Raw genomic sequence first — 19,355 nt, forward strand, 5'->3', positions numbered from 1 at the left:
TTCTCTTCGTAAATTGATGAAGAACATCTGTATCTGAGGACTATCTATCACTATCAAGAAAGATGGAAATCTCATACAATGGCTATGATATTCCTCAAAAAGTATATAAATTAGATGATGATGGCTGTGTTAAACAACATATTTTTGGCTTGCTAGAATTACACAAACCATTATTCAAAACTACAGCTATGGACTTTTTAAAAGTCTTTGAAATCGGGCAATTTCTGCTTAAAATGTCTGTGTACACTCATGCAGATTCTCTGAGGCTAAGAAGAGAGCCTGAAAACATTCTGAGATCCTCTGATACAATGCACTGACACAAACTCTCTTTGTGGGGGCAATATTCCCATAACTGCATAATGTAGGGTTTCTTGCACCTCCCACTGAAGCATCTAGTGCTTGACACTGTTGGTGAGAGAACACTGGACTAGATGGACAACTGATCTGAGCCAGTATGTCAATTCGTAATTTCTTAGTGCTTCTGAGTATTTTGGGGGAAATTCAGATGTTTAAGTTTGAGCTATATACCATAGACCTCTGAATAACCATGAACAATATTGCAGATTTTCCAAGGTCAGAAGGGACAAAATATTATTTACATTATGGTGGCACCCACAATGTGCTTAGGGACTGAACATACATAGAACAAGACAGGGTCCCTGCCCTCAATAGTATACAATCATGGATCATATCTTCTTATATGTAGGCACAGCCCCTAGCACACAAATAAATAGTTACCACTATACTGAAAAAATGCATTCTGGGCTATGCCCCTCCTGGCGTTGGAAAATATTTTTAAAACATAAACCCCAGATCTCATTCATGTCCCACTGGCAGACACCTTTCATGATGGATTATGGAGAGGGGAAACAATGTCCTAAAAATAAACAATTTTGAGGTATACTCTAGATCATGGGTCGGCAACCTTTCAGAAGTGCTGTGCCGATTCTTTATTTATTCACTCTCATTTAAGGTTTCGCGTGCCAGTCATACATTTTAATGTTTTTAGAAGGTCTCTTTCTATAAGTCTATAATATATAACTAAACTATTGTATGTATGTATGTATGTATTGTTGTATGTAAAATAAAAAAGGTTTTTAAAATGTTTAAGAAGCTTCATTTAAAATTAAATTAAAATGCAGAGCCCCCCGGACCGGTGGCCAGGGCCCGGGCAGTGTGAGTGCCACTGAAAATCAGCTTGTGTGCCGCCTTCGGCACGTGTGCCATAGGTTGCCTACCCCTGCTCTAGATAGAAAACTGTTACATTTGAAGTGGGACTGCAGCCTCTTTAGCCCACTGTCTATGCATTTACTTCTGCCCAAGTTTTTTTTCCAAAGACTGTATCACATACATATTTGACCATCCTCTGCTAATGAAGATCCTCTGTGAATGAAATAACTGTTCCAGCATAATCTAACGCTTACCCATCTACCCACAGGTTCTACATGTAACCTCCAATTCTAACTATTGTCCCTTTCCAAACACTTCTGCCATGACATAATGTCTCATTATTCATCCCTTCCAGCTTTTTCTCTCTATAACGACGGATATGACCTTTTTATACAAGGGACAATTGCTCCAAAAAATGATTTTTCCACCTTCTTTCCCATCTACTGTAGGAGCTCTTCAGGTACTTACTGATGGTACCTCCCTGATCGCTACTTTTGATTCCACTCTTTTGGCACAAGGTGTGCTTGTGTCTGCTGCTTATTGTACCTTAATTCAACAATCCTGCACTCCATGTAGTTTCTTCCTCAAAATGCATTCCAGAATGGTGGAGTGTAGGATAACTAAGTAAAGATCCACAACCTGTAGCTGTGGACTGTTATGACAGCCAGCAATGGGAAACTGGGATTGGGGGAGCTAAGGCTGGGAATTTAAGATCAGCTGAGTGGAATGGTATGAACCCTCAGAATAACTCTACAGTGTAATTTTAATAAAGAAGGAATCTACCACAAAAATACAAAAGTCTTTCAGAGAACATCCCCATGTATGTATAGTATAGATACCATGTACATGCAAATATAACAACAACTATCTGGATTTAGATCCTGAGAACACACTGTAAAAGCAGCAAAGAGTCCTGTGGCACCTTATAGACTCTTTGCTGCTTTTACAGATCCAGACTAACACGGCGACCCCTCTGATGTTAACATTTTGGTTCTTGCCTAACAAAAGTACACTAGGAAACACTTTTATAAAGGATTACCAGCCACCATAAGGGTTTAAAGGTTAGGGAAGTTATTTGTGAGTAGTAAGATGATAACCTGACATGCATGTGAACTGTGGGAGTTGGTTCAAAGGATATTCAGAGCTGGAAGAGGCCAACTCTTTTTCATTCTTTTAATGAACGGTAAAAGCTTCTAATAAAAATCTTAAATAAATGTAATATCTTTCATTGACATCTGTGTTTGGACTTAACAGATCAGAACAAATAGCAAGGCCTGGAAATTAGTACAGACACAGATAGTAAAAGTAGGATATCACAGTATTTTTGTGATCAGGAGGAATCCCGGGGTTACAGTAAAAAGACAAAACACGAGAAGACTAAAATGAGATTTGATTAGAAAAAGTTGTAAAATCATCTCTAAACACGTAACCAAAATGCTCATGAGAACAGCCAGCTTACCATGTTAGAGGATGGGTAAATTGGTATAATTAAAAGGCATTGGTAATTTATGTAATGCAGGTGAAAGAGTTGAAATACCATTGTAATTAGCTGAACCAGTTTGTTAAGTACATTTTTAATTGGACTGAAACGTTTCAGACAAGTCAATGGCATTTACACCTGTAGATGTTACTAAGGTGACCAGATTTTTAAACTAAAAATTAAGTTGCCTTTCTTAATGTTTTATCAAAGGGCTGACCACAGATGGGAATGAAAAAGGCAAGGTTTTATATCTAAGTAAATTTTGGAAGGTAAAGGAGTGCGTAAGCTGTCCAAGAAGATCATTGAGGATTTGGCAGCAATATGTCAAAGGAGTAGTTAGGTTATGGAAACGGGGGTCCATAGGCTGAGAGGTGCACAATACAGTGACTAGAAATGGACTTTGATAACTAAGAATATGGTGGGATCTAACAACTAGGGGAGTCCAGTGGGATTGCAACTGTCCTAGGGATGTGAGAAAATTTAGCAATTGAGAGTGATGGGATAATTTTCCTAGCAGCACAGGAGGGTCTGGCAGTTGGACAGGGTTACATTCAGAAGGGCTTGTCTTACAGGGAGAAGGAGAATTTTGAAGCTGGAAGGGGAAGTCTGATTACAGGGTCTTGCAATAGTACATATGGAAGGATTTTGCAGCTGAGAGGGGAGACTGGTCTGCATTAACTGCTCCTCCTCTCCCTCCATACTTAGGAACTCAGAAACCCATTGTCTACATGTGGGGCTTAGGGCTGTTTCTTACATAATGGTGTGCCTATTATTTATTTGTTTAGACAGAATCATAATATTCATATAGTGGGTCGGGTTCACACATATTCTAATACTTTTATTTATTATCCTCAGCACTATGCAAGATATAGCTAAAGACACGTCCTCTTCTTAAACAAGTTGCAAGGTAGAAAGAGGGTGTTCTTTCTCTCCAAATTCTTATATTGATGCCCATCACCATAATATCTATTAATATCTGTGTGCAAATGCTGGGTGGAGAGGGCAATTACCTAACATGGGATTATGTTTGGGGACTAAGTCCTTCCCCCCAAAGCCTGGAGAACAGATAGGCTTCACAGCAGAACCTGAAGGTCAACAAAGTCACACTGGTAATAGGTAAACTAACATGAGAGACCTCCTTGAAAATGTGCTGTCTCCTGTCCCTGCATATTTAACCAGGAAATTTGAGCCTCTCAGATCATATCAGTGCTGAGGTATGACACAAGGGGAGAGGCAATCGCTGAGGTAACCAGGGGCCCAATCCATTTAAGGCTTTGTAGGTTAAAAACCTGCACCTTAAGTTACACTTAAAAATAAATTGGACACCAATGCATCACATGGCACAAGTGTAAATATTCTCCCTGGGGTGAAACACCCCTTAACAAATGGGCAGCTGCATTCTGTATCAGCTGGAGTTTCTAAGTGGATTTTAGGTGCAGACCTATATACAGTATGTCACAGCATTCTAATCTCAATGTGACAAAAGCATGGACCTTTATACTAAGATATGCATCTGAAAGAAAAGGTTGCCAATTTCTTGTCAACTGTAGATAATAAGAAGTGTTGCTATTTGGACACCCAGAAGCACTGAAGATTCACCCAGACCCTCAAGTGGAAAATTTTAGTTAAAAAAAGTAAACAAATAAACCCTTCTTCAGTCAAAGAAACTGATGTCAACTCCCCCAATTTTTCAGTTGCTTTTCCCAGTTTATCAGCATCACCTCAGTCTTATATGGATTTATCCTGCAGCAGCTCATCATCCTCTAAGCTCTGAATCTAACTAGACACAAACTAAGCTGATCATCTGTATCATTCAGATCTGATAAAGCAGACATATAGAGCTGTGCATTGTTACAATTACTGGCAACACAGCAGCCAATAACACCATCACTATCTCCCCTAACAGCTTCACATATATGTTGAATAGGGGTGATAAAATGGAACCCTGCAGCATCCCACTTGAGGGAATCTTTAGAACAGCTTCCTTTTGGATCCAATAATAAGTATTTGTGATAATCTGTTACCATCTCAAAGTAACTTTAACAAATGTGTATGATGATTACAAGTTGGGGTTTTTTTTAACTGTTTTTAAGTTTAACTGTATCAGACAATTATTTTTAAAGATTGTTAAAGCAAATCCATAAGGTTTTCATTTTTAATAACAAAGAAAATGTAGATCTCTTGGGCAGAGGAAGTGAATGAAACAAAATTTTTTTTTGCTTGCATCTATTAATAGTTAGCATTTACAGGAGAACTGAATAAGTTGAGCAATGGATAGAGTCAAAGATTTACACTAGGGGTCCCCAACGCAGGGGCATCTAAATGCGCCCGCGTCCTGGCTGGCGGTGGAGCATCCGCCGAAATGCTGCCGAATTTCTGCGGCATTTCGGTGGCGACACCTCTTGATGACGCCGCTTGCCGCCAACAAGTGACATCATCGAGAGGCGTCGCCCCCGAATTTCTGCGGCATTTCGGCGGTGATGCCTCTCGATGACACCGCTTGCCGCCAACAAGTGACATCATCGAGAGGCGTCGCCGCCGAAATGCCACAGAAATTCGGCGGCATTTCGGCGGGTGCTCCACCACTGCCACGGTCCTTCGTCTGGCGCCCACCAGACGAAAAGGTTGGGGACCACTGATTTACACCATTACTGTTCAAGAGGAAGTACCTCTATCCATGTCTGATGATTTTTCTACTGCAGTGGTTTTCAAATCTGGTCCACCGCTTGTTCAGGGAAAGCCCCTGGCAGACCAGGCCGGTTTGTTTACCTGCAGCGTCCACAGGTTTGGTCAATTGTGGCTCCCACTGGCTGCGGTTTACCACTCCAGGCCAATGGGGATTGCGGGAAAGGCGGCTAGCACATCCCTCAGTCCGTGCTGCTTCCTGCAGCCCTCATTGGCCTGGAGCAGCGAACCGTGGCCAGTGGGAGCCGCGATCAGCTGAACCTGCAGACGCGGCAGGTAAACAAACTGGCCTGGCCCGCCAGGGGCTTTCCCTGAACAAGCAGCGGACCAGCTTTGAGAACCACTGTTCTACTGTATGTAAACTAACTGAACCACAGGAAGCAATTCTCCTTGTCATTTGTTCCCTTAAACAACTAATTATCAATTTTATTATGGCATTAATGTCAGGACAGATAATTGCATTGAACTTCAGTTCTTAAGAGGAAAATGTAATCAAATATTTTGGTAGGTATTTTGATTTATCTTGAAGCACAATACAATTCTACCTATATACTGGAGTTCTGCAACATGCCAAAATAAATTCCAATTACTGTAGGTTGCGATCATAAGATTTATTTTCTGGTTCTAAAGTTGAGAATGTAGATGCCAGGTAGTCTTTGTTTATATCTATTTACAGTAATCTTACTGGGATTGAGGGATATTAGTTAAAAGATCCTTCTCCCAAAGGGATGCACAGCTGTTGTCACTTTACCATAATAGGTTGTTTCTAATACTACTGTCACAGTGTTTAGGGTGAATTATTTATGAATTCAATGGAAGTTCTCTTTCTCTCTCCCCTTGAGGGTCTCTAACTAGGGACTGAGAGGTCACAGAATGGCATATTCTAAAATGTAGCACTTTCTTTAGTGATGTTATTTAGTAAGACTTCTAAGACACCAAGATGGCCCTTTACGAGTTAGAATTTTCTGGAATAACCAGTTAAAGGAATATTTTCCATAACATCATATTAACAATGAGAGTTCACAAAGTCCACACAATTCACACACAGTTGAAAATGCATGACTAAATTTCCTGCATATTTGTGACCTTTAAAAATGAAATTACATTTAAAAATGAATTTAAAACTAAATAATCGTCTCCTTGCTGGCAGGGAAAGGGGGGCTGGAAAAAATATTCTTCAACAATAAAGCTGCCCTGAGTTGCTACTTTCTTCAGTTTTGGGGGTTGTAGTCATGGGGCAGAGAAGCCTTCCATCTAACTGGGAGGATACGAAACTGCTGCCCATATGCTGCTCCAAGGCGGGAGGTAGAGAAGAATTAAATAAAGTGTCTCCAGGTTGTCTCCACTCCCACCAGGAAACATGTTGGAGCAGGGCAAGAATAGGAGGGGGAGGAATTAAACTAAGTGGCTTTGAGCAGTTGCTGTCCCACACTGCCATTTGCTAATTCAGCAGGAGCAGCAGGTTCAGCACAAGTGGCTCCAAGCAATCTCTTCTCCCCCCCCTTACAAGAGGAAACATGGGATCCAGCACAAATGGCTTACACCAGCTGCTGTCATGGGGAAGCAGGGGGTCCAGCAAAAGTATCTCAAGCACAGTAGTGGGTTCCTCACAAATTACTTCTGGTATCTGTTGCCTCCCTCAACCCCACCACCAGCTGGCAAGTGTGGAATACTGGGGGGAGGGATAGCTCAGTGGTTTGAGCATTGGCCTGCTAAATCCAGGGCTGGGAGTTGAATTCTTGAGGGGGCCACTTAGGAATCTGGGGCAAAAATCAGTACTTGGTCCTGCTAGTGAAGACAGGGTGCTGGACTCAATGACCTTTCAAGGTCCCTTCCAGTTCTAGGAGATAGGTATATCTCTTATTATTATATTAAATTAAGAGGCTCTGATGACATGCAAGAAGTGGGAGATTAAAAAGCGAAGCAGATTGGGTGTTTCCAGAAGTCAAATAACTGCATTTCATCAGTGATTGGTGTGGGGAAGCTTTAAATATAGCAAAGTTCTGGTCAATTCTTGGAGGGATTTGTTTGGTTCCAGTTTCTTGGTGTGTTCATCTTCAATAATTTTATATTTTAATTTCTTCTGAAAAGTTTTTCTCTCAAAAATATTTTATAAGTGCAGTAACACACAACATAATGTGCATTCATCAGCCAATATACACACACCCTGGGTGTGTTGTGGCCCTCAGCAGTGCTGCAGCCACAGTACACCCAAGGTGTGCATATATTAGCTGACAAAAGCATATCACATTGTGTGTTACGGCTTATATAATACATGATTTAGCATATGTAACTGTGTATTAATGACACACCTTGGTACATTGCAAGCTGGAGACTATGGCTATGTTTCACCAAGTGCTTAGGTGTGTGCTGTATTACAAAGTATAAAATTAATTAGGAAATCCTGCATTGCTATTGGCAAATAGCTGTGGTGATATCCTGGGACAATACCTGGTACAGAGACTACTTCCTTTTACTGACCTACATCAACAGGATTAGGCACCTCCACAAGTAATGGCTGCTGATCAGCCAGAATGCAGACTTTTTCTGATGTTGAATACCTTAAAATATTACAGTCATCAGTCAATTAAAGCTGTGCAAGAACAAACAAACAGCTTTTATATTAAACATTTTGGGTAAAATCCTGGTCGCACTGAAGGAAATGGGAGTTTTGGCATTGACATCAATGGAAGCAGGATTCCACCTTTTATTTTTAATCTAATTTTTTGGAGGAGACTAGCTTTTTCCTTCCACCTCACCCACTTAGATCCACTTGCTGCTCTCAACCCTTCTCCCCAGCCCTTTTATTTACCCCCTCCCTGCAAACCCCTTTGCCCCCCATTCCTCATGGCACTCTCTTTTGGTCCCCACTGCCTGGGCTATTAGGCCTTCCTTTCCCTTCTTGTTTCCTAGCTTCTGCTCTCACACTGCAGTGTTGCTAGGTAGGAGCGCTGGCACTTCACAGAGGAGAAAACCTCTAGATCTAAGAGAGAAAGCTGGTGGTGGTTCTGCGGAGCTGCACCATGCAGGTGAAAGGTCTCAACAAGGCACAGCTTCAATGGGAGCGGGCAGGAAGGAGCAGGAGAGCAAGAGGAAGGACAGAAAAGGCTTAAACATCCACTGAATGGGGTAAAGAGAACGGGGAGTCAGGCAGAGGAGAGATCAGACTGAGGGGTCAGAAAAGGAATATAAGAACAGACAAGGGAAGCCCAAAGAATGGGTTCTAGAACTAGCTCTGCTACCGACCTGCTGTGTGATACCATGTAAATCACTTGGCTTCTCTGTGCCTCTGCTTTTTTGAATAATTTTAAAATGCAATTGGTATCTTCTTTAAATGTGAACTATGACAATACCTAACACAGTGTTAGTGTTAACTGTTAACAACAATAAAATGATTCAGGAATTCATTACAGCAACAGAGGCTGACTAAAATCACAATAAGACACTTATTGTCACACATGGAAACATGGCAGCCACTTCTCAGATGGTTGTGGCTCTGGCCTTTAGCACTGTGCCTCATAATGCACCAGAGGAAGAACGATATCCCATCATGACACACGCTCCAATAAATCTTACTGACATGGGTTCTCGTTTGTCACTTTGACAAGCCCATAAGTGGAAGAGGATCTTTGCAGTATATGTAAAGTATTATTTTAAAAGAGAAATGTAAGACCCCTCACAAGAGCCTAAAATCCTGTAGCTGCTGACATGATATTGGATTTTCAGTGTCAATTGCTCAATCTGTACCTACCCCTTTATACAGAGCATCTCTCAAATCAACTGTCCTCTGGATTAGTTTGAAGATCCAGGGCCAATTTCCAAGATGGTACAAATCAGTGTTGCTCAAATCTATAATAAATCTACATCAAGTCACACCAGCCAAGGATCTGGCCCCTAATATTTTAATATTGCTTTTTCTTCACTGCCCTATTTTTAATGTCTTAAAAATTTCCATGGACATTAATTGAGCTCTCTCTCAGCTCATGATTTTTTTTTCTTTCATGCTGCAAAACTTGCTCACCAGGAGAGTTTTTCCCCAAGCTCCCACAGCTCCATTAGCTACCCTACAGGCTCATTTGAAAGAAGAGGAGAGGTGTTAATTAGGACGGTAATGGCCACAGAAACATCTTTTCTCATTTAAAGAAAGAATCAGAGACTGCTGGAAATTCAGCATTCATTTCAACAGTGCTAGACTGCATAAAAAATTCAACAAACAAAAATGCTTTTACTCTGCACACCCTTCGGACAGTGTAAATAGTGCTTGCCTCGCAATAGCTGCAAATTACAACTCCAGTTTGTCTATCTCACCTTCGGTTTGGAACCATTTTATTTTGACTGTCTTTTCTTCTTTGAGCTGTAGAGTTGGGCATTTGACCCATCCAAAAATAATTGGTCAATTGACTTGTCAAATATTGGACAAATAGCCAAAAATGGTCAAAAATTTTAAACCACTAATTTATTAGAACAGTAACAACAGCAACAAAAAAAAGTAAGACTTTATGGTCTCAAATACTTAGGGCCTGGCTACACTTGCAGATGTAGAGTGCTGTGAGTTAAACCAACCCTTGGAGAGCACAGTAGGGAAAGCACTGCAGTGTGTTTACACTGTCAGCTGCAAGTGCACTGGCGTGGCCACATTTGCGGCACGTGCAGCGGCATTGGAAGCGGTGCATTATGGGCAGCTATCCCACAGAGCACCTCTTCCCATTCTGGCGCTGTGGCTTGTGGGAAGGGGGGAGTGGGGAATTCTGGGTACTGTCCAATGCCCCGTGATGCATCGCTTCACATCACAGCAATCCCTGTGCGTCCAGCCACATTTGGCACCATCTTTCAACGTTTTTTGTACTGCACACTCCGTCTTCACTTTCGGTCTCTGGGAATAGAGCCCGAAATGCTGAGGAATATGCTGATGAGTCTCGCCAGCACGTCATGTTTGGCAGTCAAGTTACTCCTTAAGCTACAAACTGACAGTGAGGAGTCCGACAATGATGTTGACTCACGTAACGCATATGACACAAGATTGCTTGTGGCATTCACGGACATGTTCACCACCATGGAATGCCGCTTTTGGGCTCTGGAAACAAGCACTGGGTGATGGGATCACATCGTCATGCAAGTCTGGGATGATGAGCAGTAGCTGCAGAACTTTCGGATGAGAAAAGCCACTTTCATGGGACTGTGTGATGAGCTTGACGCCCCCCCCAACGAAAGGACACAAGATTGAGAGCTGCCCTGCCCGTGGAGAAGTAGGTGGCTACTGCAATCTCGAAGCTGGCAACTCCAGACTGCTACTGATCGGTCGCTAACCAGTTTGGAGTGGGAAAGGCAACCGTTGAAATCATATTGATTTCTGCAGGGCCATTAATCGTATCCTGCTAAGAAGAACCATGACTCTGGGTAACATGCATGACATTGTGGCTGGCTTTGCACAAATGGGTTTCCCTAACTGCAGAGGGGCGATAGTTGGGTCGCATATTCAAATTCTGGCACCAGCCTACCTAGCCTCTGAGTATGTTAATCGGAAGGGGTATTGCTCTATGATTCTCCAGGCGCTTGTGGCTCACCGTGGGCGTTTCATTGACATTAATGCAGGCTGGCCCGGAAAGGTGCATGACACACACATCTTTTGGAACACTGGTCTGTTTAGGAAGCTGCAAGCCAGGACTTTCTACCCAAACCTGAAGATCACTGTAGGGAAAGTCAAAATGCCCATTGTGATCCTTGGAGACTCCGCTTACCCTTTAACGCTGTGTCTCATGAAACCCTACACAGAGAGCCTTGGCAGCAGCAAGGAGCAGTTCAACAACAGGCTGAGTCGGTGCAAAATGACTGTGGAGTGTGTTTTTGGCCGTTTAAAGGGCCGCTGGTGCAGTTTGTATGGGAAGCTGGACCTGGCTGACGTCAACATCCCCGTGGTTATATCCGTGTGCTGTACACTCCATAACATTTGTGAAGGGAAGGGTGAAAGATTCACTCAGGCATGGAACTCAGAGGTTCAACACCTGGAGGCTTAATTTGAACAGCCAGAGAGCAAGGCTATTAGACGGGCCCAGCGCGGGGCTGCAAGGATTAGGGACGCCTTGAGGGGGCAATTTGAGGCTGAAAGCCACTAGTAATGTTTGGTGCCCTGAACGGGAGTGAAGAGCAGTGGTTTCAATGTTAGTAGGAATCTATGTTTGCTACACCGACTTGCAGTGCCTGTTGCTTTCGTGGCCTAAGGTATCTTTTACTTAATGCAATAATAAAGAATGTTTTCAAAGCCCCAAAATCCATTTATTTAAAAGAAAATTAATTTATTGAAAAGAAACACAACTGCTTGGGAAACAGAAAGGGCAAGGGGGTTGGGTGGGGAACAGTTCAATCACAGATTTGAATATGTCCTGTTCTCATACTCTGCCTTCCTGTCTGGAGAGCAGTGCAATGAGTGCTGCACTTCAGGCTGGCTAAAATGCATGCTGATGGGGGTTGAGTGCAGAGGGTAAGGGTCATAGTTTGCAGGGCTGGGTGGTGAAGCTACAGGTGTTGGAGGCAGCTGGTGGCGATAAGAACTCGGATGCGGGGGAAAGTGGGTTGGAGGTAACATAGGGACACAAGGGAAAGAGTTTTGGGACAAGGGCTGCAGTGGGGATGGGTGCGGTAGCGCTCTGCCTGCATGGCTACAAGCGCCTGTATCAAGTCCGCTTGGCGCTCCATAATGCTTAGCAGCCGCTCCGTGCTTTGCTGCCAGCCTTCTGCATTCTGCTGGTGGATCCTCCTTTCACTCTCTCGCCACTCTTGCGCTTTTTGATTTTCATTAAGGGACTACTGCATTACTTCATGCAGCCTGACCTCTTTGCTTCTACATGGCCTCTTCCTAATTCTTTGGAATCTTTCATCCGGTGATAACACGGACGGCTGAGATCTCAAGGTTGCATTTATAAAGGCAAAATGCAACACTTAACAGAGGCAGCATTGGTCACACCAGACAGAGTAATGATTCGCCTGTACTTAAAGACAAGCAGTCTACACAATAACAGAATTTGCACGTCCCAAAGCAAGCGCACATAACCCAAAGGAGGCCCAAAATGGTGAGTAAGCACAGGGGCAAGGAGGACTGATTGTATCATGGCCATACTGTTCTCTGGGTTTCTGTGCCTTGGGGAGAGCTAACAGCTGCAGGGGGCCCCTATACTGAACACTGTCCACACATTTTCCACAGGAGTTTGTCCTGGAAGATATCTCGCTGCTGAGGGTAACCTGGGAAGTAAGGGTCTTCTACTATAATGTGGCTTCCGCCCTGGCCTGTGTGCAGCAATGGTCCCCCCGCCCCTACGGAACAGTGGCACGGACATGTTAGCCTTACTGGGACAAGTAGTATAGTAGCTCTCCCAAGGAACCTGTGCAACTGCATTGCCCAGCTTCTGCATGAGACTTTTGAAGAGATCACTGAGGCTGATTATCGTGATATGAGAGAGCACATGAACGCCCTAGTCCGCATCTAGGCATGCATGCAGCCCTAACCCTCCTTTCCCCAAGAGCCTGCACCGAACAACTTCCTTCCCAAAATAGAAGCCGCTTACTGGGCACCTCCTCTGCTGTTTGTTCTTCCCCAAGCACCGGCCACTGTGACTGGCTACCTTCCTCCTGGCTTGAGAACAGCTCCTGGCTGCATGCATCTAGGGATGCTGGGGTGACTCCCTCCTCCTCAGCACCCTCGCTCCCACTTTCCTCCTGCCTTGTTGAACTGGGCTCTGAAGTGTCCACGGTGATCCTCGGAGTGGAGGTGGGGTTGCCCCCAAGTATTGTGTCCAGCTCTTTGCAGAAACGGCAGGTCACGAGGACAGCACCGGAGTGGTGGTTTGCCTCATGGGCTTTGTGGTAGGCATTCCACAGCTCCTTCACTTTAATCCTGCACTGCTATGCATCCTGGTCATGGCCCCTTTCCATCATGTCCCTTGATATCTGCCCGAAGGCATCGAAATTCCTATGGCTGGAGCACAGCTAGGACTGTAAAAGCAGCAAAGAATCCTGTGGCACCTTATAGACTAACAGACGTTTTGCAGCATGAGCTTTCGTGGGTGAATGCCCACTTCGTCGGATGCAAGAGTGACTGGACAGCTTCCTCCCTCCCAAACACTGATGAGGTCCAGCACCTCGCCATTGCTCCATACTGGGGATCGCCTGGCGCATGGAGGCATGGTCACCTGGAAAGATGCACTGAGAGCACTCCATGACTTGCTGAGCAAACAGGAAGGGGATTTTCAAAATTCCCAGAGAATTTAAAGGGCAGGTCTGACGGTTGGTCACCGGAGGGCAGGCAGTAGAGTTCAAAGTGATAACCAGAGTGGCTAGAACAGGCATTCTGGGACACTTCTAGAGGCTGATCAGAGCCCATTAACAGACCAGGGCATCCACACTGGTGCCACGGTGCTCCAGCCGGGGCGCAGCAAGCGTTATGCCTCTTGTTGAGGTGGAGTACCAGGAGCGCTCCAGCCGCAGAGTCCGGGCGCTCTACATGCCTTGCCAGTGTGGATGCATCATGAGTTAGGGCGCCCAGGGCTGCTTTAATGCGCTCTAAGTCACAAGTATAGCCAAGGCCCCAGATACTTATGCCTAATTAAAAAAAAAAGTTACTTAACTGAGCTACTTTAACTCAGAAAAAATGCAAAGCACAATGAAATGAAGTTCTAAAGATAAAATAATCATTATTACCTTTTTAGCAATATTAGGTTAACATCTAAATGTGAATGTTATTGAAGATCGAACAGTCACAAAAGAAAAATGAAATTAAACAGAAATAAAATAAATATTTAGCAGCTGAAAAAAAAAAGTTATTTTAAAATGCACTTATGCCCGATTAAAGAGAGTCTAAAACCAAGTATTAGAGCTGGAAAACAGATTTCAAATTATTATGCAAACCACATATTTTCTATGCAAATTCGGGCATTGAACTTCTATAATCTGAATTTTAAAACATAATTTGATGTCTTGATTGTAAATTATTTTTTTTCCCTTTCTGAATGTCACATTAAATTGCAATGTGCATATGCAGGGTGTGTGGGTGGAAGGGATTGGCATGGGGGAGGAATACATTCTTTCGAAATAATAAAGGTTTTTTTAAAGGACATTTTAAGAAAAAACACCTAGCACTTTCATTAAAAAATGGAACTCAACATTGTTTGTAAACATGTCAGCATTCAAATGAAGTAGTGCTACTTGGTAAGGTTGACCAGTAAGGACATTTGATTCAATTTATGTAGATCACACACAAGTACTTTTGTCTCCCAGGCCATGGTCCACTTCTCCTCCTTCTTGTCTTTCCAAGTTAGTGCTATTCCAATCATAGGAAATACCACAATGCCTTACAACTCAGTATGGACAACTCTTCAAATCAGACTCCTGAACACAGATTACAGCTAATTTCCTACATGGATTTTATTATTAACTGAAGTGCAATTTAGATCTACTGATTGAAACGCTTGGCTTCTGTAATTCCCATTTCACTTCATCAACCAGATTAGCACAACATCTGCTGAAAGCCCTTCATATTTAAAACAATTTTCTGCACATATAATTTATTTTACGTCTATGTAGCCAAGATACTGAATAATGAGAGTTAGAATGAAAGTTGGAACTCACTCCTAGGTATAGCAGGTTCTACTGGAACCAGATTTAATATATATAATTATTTCCTCCCTTCATTGTTAATGAGTTGCCCTAAATTAGCATAGATGAAAGGTGGAACTGCTGACTTTTATGGGCCCAACCAGGAAAGATGCTGAGCAACCACAACTCCCAGTAACTTCAACAGGATTTGAAGGTGCTAAGCACCTTGCAGTTCTGGATCCAATAGGCTAGGATCTTCAGCTGGTACAAACTGGTTATAGTTCCATTGAAGTCAATGGTACTATGCCAATTTACAGCAGCTGAGAATTTGGTTCCATAACTGTAGCTAATTCTGCAAACGCTTAAGGAAAGAAAAAGCTATTTTACATTGTTCATTTTTATATTGTGCAAACTGGTTTTATATTGTGCAAACTGGTCAATTGTAAACTTGGTGGTACAAAGGCATGGGAGAGCTAATGCAGCTGTTTCTGAAAAAGCTTTAATGATACTTCTGATATTTGTACAAGACCCCACAATGCAATATAGTCTCTCTTTCTCTTTGTCTCTATCTCATCATATAAGGTTGAAGGAATCTCAGCAAAAATGCATTTTGAATAGTTAGACTAGGCTACTGCATTACTGTACCACAGTGCCTATAATATCCTGAACGGCCTTTCCTCCAATACCTTTAGAATTCTTCAGCACACCCAGAGCAACACTGAAACCTACAAGCATCACATTCTCTGCAATACCTTTATTGCCTTCCACAGGCAGATGTTAAAGTAGTGAAAACAAAGATGACCATAACACAGTTTGGAGAGATGAGTTAAGGTGTGTCAACCTAGTCAGATTTATTGTTGTTATATTACTTTTTTTTAATTAAGCCAACTATATTTTTGAATGACCTAAGTATTTTGCCTCAATGGCCATTTATAATTTACTTCTTAAAGGAACTGTGAACAAGCTCATTTCCTCCTATGCACTCTCGCTCTCCCTCCTTCTCCCTTGCCTTTTCCATACTTAAATTGAGAACAGACCTTTTTGACTGATATCATATATAGTAATTACAATTCTATAAACTTCAAAAAACCCTGCTTACTATGGGTCCTTTTCTTCTTCTAATCTATGCGGTTATAAGTTTTCCTATGACAAGGCAGTATTTTCCACTTGTCAGACAAGAGGATTGTAAATCAAAATGGGGGGTTTACTCCCAGTGCTATCACTGGCCATCTTAAGGAAACCAACAGACCTGTTTCTGTCTCAGAATCCCAACCATTACAGAACACTTATGTCCCAGATTTTAAAGGTATTTAGGCATTGCAACAATGAGCAGAGCAACACCTTAAAATCTGGGCCTTTGCAACTGTAGGATGAAAGTATTATTATTGCTACTATTATTTAGTATTGGAACAGACTAGTTACCCTTTTTCCAATCTTTCACAAGGCTGCAATTAAAGGGACATCAAAAAATAACACTCTTCTCTGAAAACTTTTGACTAACTATTATGTCACTGCTACAATTACTCAAACCGAAAGAGGACAGTAAAAACAAAAATCCTTTACTTTTTCAGCTGACTTATTTTGTGCCTCTCATGAGACTTTATCCGTAGTCAGTTGTACTCTTTCCCTGTACAGTCAGACAGTTGTCCCTCTATGTTCATGTGGATCTTTCACAAAGCAATAGGGAAGGGTAAAACACCAAAAATAAAACAGAAAAATGACTGTAAAATCATAACAGTTGGTAGAGGTCTCAGAGTACAGTACCAGAAAGTACTTTAAATTCATTTTTTAAAACTGCCTAGGTTTCAAGTTGATAGTGTCTCTTGTGAGCAAATAAGATACAACTAAAAGTGTAGTTCAGGTGGTGTCAATGATGCAAAATGGCAAAGACATACAATGACACAGGTCCCCTTCATCCCCATGGTATGTTATTTGTGTATCTGAGGATTAACTTGGTATTATGTCTGTGCTGAAATATGGACTGCACATTGACGAATGGATAATTCCATTCCCTATGGCCCTGCAGATGTACTGCCACCACTTTTTCTAGGTCCTTGGGTAAGTGGAGAGGTTGGAAAAGTCTCTATTTTCCCAGAGTACTTTTGACCAAGGTCATCCTGAACTGATGCTTTACCACCATTTTCTTTGGAATAATGAGAATATATCCCCCACATGTAACAAAACCTGAATTGTGTTCACACTGGCAGGAAGACCTCTGCCACAATCCAAAAGGAATTTTATTAGATAAAGATCCAAGCTGCAGCTGGTTCAACGAAGCTCAGCAACTATACTGGCCAGCTTGACCAAGCCGTTGTAACCTGCTCCCATCCAAGCAAACAGTGTAATTTGTAACATTATGGTCTGACAAGAGCCTCTTCAACTGTAGACTGAACCTTCGGTCATCTTCTGTGTGCTGTGAGGTTTATTTAATTAATGTTTGTACAGCTTTATGAACGTGTAAAGGGCTATAATAAGTACAAAGTATTTTTATATTTAAAACAAGGAGAAAAAAGCTGACATGTCACCAAAGGGTAATAGCAGCTGACTGAATAATACTACCCACAACCTGGAATAGAGCAAGCATGTGATTTCTTGAGCAAACTATTACCTCTGCAGAATGAGAACATTTTACAGCACTGATGGTTCCTTGCTAATGGGATAAATGATACTCTAGGGCCAGAAACTCACTGACCTCATTAATAATAGACGACATCAAGAAGGCTGGGGTGTTTAATGCCTATTTTGCTTCAATCTTCAATAAAAAAGGTAAACTGTGATGAGATACTTAACACAATTAAGGAGGACAACAAGGAGGAAGGAACAGAGGCTAAAAGAGAGAAGAACAGGTTAAGAAATATTTAGAGAAGTTAGATGTATTCAAGTCAGCAGCACTTGATGAAATTCACCTAAGGAATTAGTTGAAACAATCTCAAAACCATTAGCGATTATCTTTGAGAACTCCTGGAGGATGGTGAGGTTCCAGAGGACTGGGGAAGGGCAAACATAGTATACCTGTTTTTAGAAAGGTGGAAAAGTAGGACCCAGGGAATTAAGACCAGTCAGCCTAATTTTAATACCAGGAGAGATACTGGAACAAATTATTAAAGGTATTTAGGCATTGCAACAATGAGCAGAGCAACACCTTAAAATCTGGGCCTTTGCAACTGTAGGATGAAAGTATTATTATTGCTGCTGAAAAGGATCTGGAGGTTATAGAGGATCACAAATTGAATATAAGTAAAAAATGTGATGCAGTTGCAAAGAAGGCTAATATCATTCTGGGGTGTATTAACAGGAATGTCGTATCTAAGACACAGGAGGTAATTATTTCACTATACTTGGCACTGGTGAGGCCTCTGCTGGTGTACTGTGTCCAGTTCTGGGTGCCACACTCTAGGAAAGGTATGTACAAATGGGGGAGAGTAACAAAAACGGTAGAAGATTTAGATAACTTGACCTATAAGTAAAGGTTAACAAATTGGACATTTATTCTCAATAAAAGAAGCTTGAGGGGGCACCTGATAACAGTATTCAAATATGCTAAGGCTGTTATAAAGAGGATGGTGATCAATCAATTGTTCTCTATGTCCACTGAACGTAGGACAAAAAATAATGGACATAATCTGCAGCAAGGGAGATTTAGGTTAGATATTAGGAAAAACTTTCTAACTAGGATTGTTAAGCACTGGAATAGGCTTCCCAGGAGGTTGTGGAGACCCTTAAGAACAGGTTAGACAGACATCTGTCAGGGATGATCTAGGTTTAGTTGGTCCCGTCTCTGCGCAGGGGGCAGGACTAGATGAGCTCTGTTTTCCCCACTATAATGATCATACTAACTATAATAGCACAAGAAAAAAAATGGTTCTCTACTTGTACTATAACTCTTGTTCTTTGAGATGTGGGTGTAGACAGGGCCGGCCCTAGACATATGCAGCAGCACCAGCTCCATCAGCCAGCCCTATCCCGTGGCTGGCCCCCCTGTGGGCTGCACCCACTGCAAGGGGCAGGACCGTCCCTAGGAGGGTGTGGGGCCCGGGGCAACTCCTTCCATCCGGCCTTTTAGTCCTCCCCCTGCTCTGCCCCTGGCCCGCCCCCCATTCCACCTCTTCCCCCTACAATCCTGCATTCACCGGCAGCGACAGGAAGCGGAGCAATCTGGCCCCAGGCCTGCTCCACTCTGCCAGCTCCTAGCCGCATCGCTCCACTTCCCGCTGCCAGTGAGTGCGGGTAGCAGTCCTGACCCCTCCCCAAAGCAATATGGCTGGGGCCGGGGGGGAGAGGTGGAGAGCGGAGCGGGCTGGGGCTGGGTCGTTCCCCTTCCTGCTGCTGGCACCAGGTCCCCCAGTAATCCCCTGGGCCTCTCTGGGTCTGTGAGGCCCCCCAAAATGGCCCCCCACGGCACCTGCTTTCCTGGCCCCACAGGCCTTGAGCACAG

The 19,355-nt window shown here is 42.9% G+C and overlaps 1 protein-coding gene across 4 annotated transcripts in view; it reads right to left on the reverse strand.

The window, feature by feature from the left end:
- ULK4 (unc-51 like kinase 4) overlaps window positions 1-19,355 on the reverse strand; it is a 425,848-nt gene that overhangs the window by 20,229 nt on the left and 386,264 nt on the right. The window lies entirely within an intron of this gene.

Source organism: Mauremys reevesii, linkage group 2 (assembly GCF_016161935.1).
Source record: "Mauremys reevesii isolate NIE-2019 linkage group 2, ASM1616193v1, whole genome shotgun sequence".
NCBI classification, from domain to species: Eukaryota; Metazoa; Chordata; order Testudines; family Geoemydidae; genus Mauremys; species Mauremys reevesii.